This window comes from Cariama cristata, unplaced genomic scaffold (genome assembly GCF_000690535.1).
Source record: "Cariama cristata isolate BGI_N322 unplaced genomic scaffold, ASM69053v1 scaffold4430, whole genome shotgun sequence".
Taxonomy (NCBI): Eukaryota; Metazoa; Chordata; class Aves; order Cariamiformes; family Cariamidae; genus Cariama; species Cariama cristata.
Window position 1 is genome coordinate 71,543 of NW_009593943.1, and position 6,201 is coordinate 77,743.

At 37.6% G+C, this 6,201-nt stretch overlaps 1 protein-coding gene across 2 annotated transcripts in view; it reads right to left on the reverse strand.

The window, feature by feature from the left end:
* The window catches only part of LOC104158401 (filamin-A-interacting protein 1-like), a 65,837-nt gene extending 61,027 nt beyond the window's left edge, over positions 1-4,810 (reverse strand). Inside the window, exon 1 of one of the 2 annotated variants that reach the window (XM_009696041.1) lies at positions 4,589-4,810. The gene's annotated coding sequence lies outside the window, so the exon portion shown is untranslated. The remainder of the gene's footprint in view (positions 1-4,588) is intronic. The other variant, XM_009696049.1, reaches the window with a different exon arrangement.
* Between the last annotated feature and the right edge of the window lie 1,391 nt (positions 4,811-6,201).

Consider the following 6,201-nt stretch of genomic DNA (forward strand, 5'->3'; position numbering starts at 1 on the left):
CAATGCCACTTCACTGCCTCAGAACACTACTCACTAAACAGCCCAGGAAAAATAAAGCATTTTAACAGCTGCGTATGTATAGAAGAATGATTTCAAAATAAAATGCAATTGCGCTTTTAGGATATATGCTTTTATTGTAGGAATTATCTCTTTCTCTGTATTTGCAAAGTGTGTAAACCATTTTGGAGGAGACCACAATCTATGTAATCTTACATCACATCTTTAGAGTTAGCATTTGCATGCTTTATGTGTGGAAAAGATTTAGAGATACAGTTCAGCCAAAGCAGAATGAGAATGATAGGGCAAAGCCATCTTATATTAAAAAAAAAAAAGAAAAAAAAAAAAGAAAAAAAAGCTGTCCCAATTTAGGGAGACTCTGTGTTTGCATTGGTATTAGTACTTATGTTGCTATGTTTGTAAAGAATAAAAAGTAATATAGAAAGTGCAGATTATCTGCAGAGGCTGGAGGAGTAGGTGAAAAGACCCAAAATAAAAGGAAAAATCTTGTCAAGTATCCAGAAAGTCACAATTTTCACAAATACATTAGGCGTCACACAATTTTCAACATGGTTAGAAACCTTCACTATCTCTCCTCAAGAGGAAATAAGCACAATTGTTCCTGTCCTTTGGACACCAGTACCTCAAAGAATAACTACAGGGCTGTGTTATAAATGCTTTCTTTTTCTAGTATCACTAACTTGGTACAAATACTAGCTACTAAATGAGAAAAAGAGAGGTTAACAAATCTTAATTATTTATGAAATAATTGTTTCCTCAGTTACCCAATATCCTCCAATATCAAGAAAAGCCTGAATTCCCCAAATAATTCCCAGTATTCTGTATAAAATTGGGAAACAACTTTCAGTAGAAAACACTGAGAGAAATGAAAGGAGAAAAGGCTAAAACCAAAAAGCACTAGAGTAACATGATGAAGCTGAAAAGTATAAGTGTTTGTGCTTCTTGTAAAGAAATATTTAAACTTTTCTGTACAACAGATTATCATTATGCTATCGCATATGCTATTTTATCTTTCTAGTTTTCAGTTCTTATCTTAGGTTTCATAGACTAAATATTTTTGGTGAAATAGGAAGTATGAATAGATGAAGTGGCATTCCTTCTCCTTTGTCTTGCTGTTTCATCTGGCTTCTTTACAAATATTATAGACCTATTTCTCCAAATAGCATGCAGAAGACATGTAGAAGGACAAAATCCCTGCCTTCAAATTCAATTTATATATTAAAAGTGTGTGGCAAACTGCAACAACAGACCTTGAGAAGGGAAGAAACAGGAACGTGGAGAAAAAGTAAAATGTCTCTTAGGAAAAAAAAATATTTGGACAGGAATATAGATGATCGATTTTGTTAAATGCTCTTGAGGGGACTGGAAACGCATCTGTTAATTATTGAACACTAAGACCTGATCTTGTTAAACTCAAAGGAAATCTCAGTCTGAATTCAGTGGCATAAACCTGGTCTCTGATTCAGCACAGCTCTGAGGCACATTCTTAATTTATGCATGGGGGCACATCAACTGAGTTAGATGAGATTACCAAAAGCCTTAAATTAAGCAATTGTGGAATCTGTGCCAACAGAAAGATCCTGTATCAGGAGGAGTTTTACTGATACACCTGTAGCAGTAAGAAGTTTTTAGTATAGAAATGGCTACGTTGGTAAAATTGTGACCCAGAGGAACAAAACAAGGCATACGAGTAAAAGTAGAGAATTCCCAATATACTTATACTTACTCCACAAGCTGCTTCGAGGAAGCACAACTATGTCTTCAGTAGTCGTACCCTGGTTGACATAGCTCTGCTAGTAGACAAGTTTAATCCTTCCATGACATTAGTGTCAGGTGGTACAGTGAGAGGCTCTACTGAAAACTCACAGGTCATTAGGTCACTTTCAAGCTTAGTAAAGCCAGTAGCACAGATGATGGACCAGTTAACACCAGAACCGAAGGTTAATAGTCTACCAGGTACGAATGGGAGGAGTATGTGAAAATCAGGGCAGATGTAGGCAGGGACAGAACAGTGCTGAGCTTTGAAGATGAATTTCAAGTCTTCGAATTTCGTGCTGAAAGAACCAGACATTCTATAAAGAGATTGAAAGACTGAGGTGACGACAAAAGAGTCAGTTAAGATGATGACTTTAGCTGTGGCTAGATTGGCTAAAAGAGGCCATAAATTAGAATATTGCTCTAATGAAAGTGAAAGAATGAGCCACAGGCAGAGTTTGGAAGTAGATTCAGATTGGAAGGAATACACAGTCTTTAGCACCATGAAGGCACCATTCATTCCACAGTTATGGGAATATAAACAAAATCAAAATAATATATAATGGGGAAAATAAATGGGTATGCTATGTCTACTTGTCTTCCAAGAAAATCTCTACAATGGAGTGTATTGCTGAAACCTAGATCACTTTTTGATTTGATACAAAATTGAGCTTGGTTTCACTGCAGTCATTAGTAGAATTGGCTATTCTTCAAATATGAAACCATCTGTTGAATAGCCACATTACATATTCCACAGATTTGATTGGAAAATCCCAGAGCCTCTTTGTGGACACCTGTTGAGAAGAGTAATTTTAGCCTCCTCCTCCATTTTGAAGTGGAAAGGAAGACAGATGTGTGTAAAACCACAACTCCATGTGTCAGAGTTGGAAGTTGCTATCAGACTGTTCAAAAGTCACTTCATTTGATAGTTATCAGGCTAATAAATTCGGCTTTTGCTTTTGAAAACTTTGCTAAAAGTAAATTGTGCAAGAAAAGTAAAATTGTAAAACCATACATTATGCTGAGCAGCAACTAAACCCAAAAAGCAGTCAATAATTAGTGTAGCATTTTCCCAGATTTTGTCACCTCTATATATTCAGAAGATCAAATCTGCCATTTGTCCACAGTTTATTATTTGCCAATTAACTCAGTTAAAAGAAGAAACTGTAATTTTCACTCTAATGTCAAGATGACAAAAACTGTACAAATCATATTGCCTCACTTTTAGTTCTCACTGTACAGCTTTCTTACGAAAAAATAACTTTCTCAGGATATGTCCATATTAAAAAGCAATACCAAAGTTTCCTTTTGAGATTTAGATTTGGGATACCATAGCGCTGTAGTAATTCCACAGTAATGATTATCACATTAAATCATAGCCACCAAAAAGTACTCCTATTTAGTGCTTAAGTGGTGTGCCCCTTGCTATGAAATAAAACATATACTACATTATTTTTGCTTTTAAAATTTTTCCTCCATTCTAATACTTCATTTATCTTATTGTTCACAGGCAGTTACATTCTCAGCCAACAAGTCAAAGTTGCTTCAGAGTATTTTAATTTCATCCAATCTTTAAGCATGTCACTGCTAAGATGTGGTATTGATGTCATTTATATAGTATGCACAGATGAAACTAGAATTATTTAGCTAAAGCAAGACCTTCTCATCTTCCTGAGGCAGTCCCAGAGTCCACAGACTAAATGTCAAACACCACAGTCAGCACAGACTCAGTCAGTCCATTCCTTCTTTAGGACAAATATTTTTCATCTGAGACAATTCTACATAAATCTGTGAACAGGGTTTTTGCATGGGTTAAGTGCATTCTTTAAATCTTTGCCTTCATAACTGAATTCATATTGCATATGAATTCATAATAAGTACTTTTTTAAACACTTATGCATACTAGATTTCTTTTGTTTGGAGAAAATGGCTTTAAAAGATGGGGGGGGGTGTCATTCTTCAATTGACCAAACAGCTTTTGTCGGTTTAGACAAAGCAAATCACACTAAGCAATTCCTCCCCTAAGTTACATGACCATTGTGGGACCATAAGCATTTCCAACAGACAAACAGGCTTCCATTCTGCTGTCAGGGTAAAACATCTGAGAACTGGTTTCTCATTTATATTGCTAAAAGAAACAAACACTTTAACAACAATGACCCAGCTGAAGCACACTTGGGTACAAAAAACATAAGGTCAGTCTTTAGGATGGGTGCATTACACAGCTTATCAATCGACCAGAGATTAATATTCATTCTATGTAAATAAGTACAAGAGGAAAAACCAAGAGCTGTTGTCCCAAGGACAGTACAAGAGGCACCAGGTGTGCCTGTGTGCTATAAGTTAGTAAGGAATCAAAAAGTAAAAATGCGCTGGGTCACAAAGTATTCAGTTAATTCAGTTACTAAATGGCTATTTCCTCTTACTTATCACACAGGCTGTCACTGTTTTTAATAGCTGCTATACTATCACTGATAAAGGATGATATGTATTCTATTCTTAAATGTCAGTTTGTCTTCTCTCAGCATGTAAGCAGATATAAGCAAGATACATGTCAAAATCTATACACATTTTTTCATATTACTACTAGCTACTTGATTGTGCCTGTTCTAAGAACTGCGAAAGTTTTCTAAGCAATGTTTTTCAGTGATGAAAGTGTAAAAAAAAAAATCTAAAACTTTTATCCCAACTTTCATCTACTGACGTTTCCAAATCATGCACAAGATTGTTCATAGAAGGAAAGAGACAATAGTCACTAGAAAAGAAAATCGCTTCTTTTAAAAAGGATGCATTGGAATGGTTAGCTCAGTCTTACCTGTCAACAACACGAACCTAGGAATATATCCTTTGCACCACAAGATCGCCGTAGCTCGTCCCACAGCACTACCACAGAAGTAGACTGATCCAGCCCAGGAGAACACAAAGAGAGGAACTTTCCCCACTTTTCTAGGTCTACCAGCAGCTGAAGTAATGAAAGAAATGGGGCAGAGAACAGAAGACCAGAGCTGCTTCTCGCAGAAATCCCAGGCAGGAGAAGTAGGAGGTATACTCTGTCTGTGTCTCACCCAGACTTTTGTTTAAAAGTTTTTTCAACTGTTGCTAGGTGGTGTTAGGCTTTGGCAGTTTAGTTCTCAGATTGTATTTCCCCTCTTCTGGTCTCTTCACACAGTGTTACAGCAATGACTTTGTTGAGCTCAGCTCGCTTGTGCTATATTTAACCAGTGTTCTCAGCAAGTCAAGCCTGTCAACAGCTGAGAAGTTTGGAGCAGGCTTTGCAGAGTTCCTCAGCTGCTGAATTATCAGTGGATGTAGCACTGCACAGCCCAGCTACTACATTCACTGAAAGATTGTGGGGAAACTGTCAAATCCTTTTAAGGGCTTCCAGTGACTTCACAGGGGTAATTACTATTTAAAGGACTACGTACATGATGTGTCTTTAGGCATGTATTTTAGACTGCTAGAGACAGAAAACTTGTGTTCACAGCAGATGAGTTCAATTATTTATACAGTGAGGATTTTCCTAGGACAAGTCGGAAGTTTATAATTTCAAAGGTATGCACTTCACTTCAGGAAAAATGACACGTGGGGAGAAATTTTGCCGCATAATTTTGTTCAGAGTTTAAATATATTAAGATGACATGGAGAAATTAATGAAAGGCTTAGTCTGGAAAGTTTTCGGTGCAATATTTATTCCAAAGACAACCTTTTTCTCCCAGACCAAGAGCTTCCTACGGTAATTCCTACTCTGTCTCTAACTCTCACCGAAGAAGAAAAGGAAAGCCACACAAATCCCAATTTGTTTGAAATGAGTATTAGGAACACATTACTCCAGGGCTGTACACATTCTGAATGTATCCACCCTTGCTTGTGGATCTAGTCACTGTTTCTAATTCTAAGGCATGAGTCTCTTAATCAACAGACCAGCAGTAACACTGGGCAGCTTTCAGCCCACAAACCACCATGACATCAAGACTCTCCAAAGATGTTGCAGATCTCAGACTCCAGAGCAAAGTCCTACCACCTCATGGCAGAACAGCCCCTGTAAATGTCCGTGGCAAGGAAACTTCCTTCCCCCAACAACTCTCTTCTCATCTGAGCTGTGCTTCAGAGTGAAATGCAGAATGGGCCTCCTTTGGAAAGCTCTTCCCTAGTGATGACTTGCGATATTCATCTAGGGTTAGATAAAGAAGAAGGAAAGAAAGGGAAGACCTTTCAGAGCAAAAGAAGATTGAAGGCAAATTATAACAGTACCCTTCAATGATGCTGGGTCACTGTGCAAATAGTCGGATGGGTGGTGAAAAGGTATCTTGCTCTTTGTGGCAATTTCAACGTGCAGGAACCTAACTGGCCACAACTGTAGGAGATACCAGGGGTGAGTACAAGCCCTTATGGGAGGCAGCTGTAGGATTAGCTGTAGCCTGGTGCTCT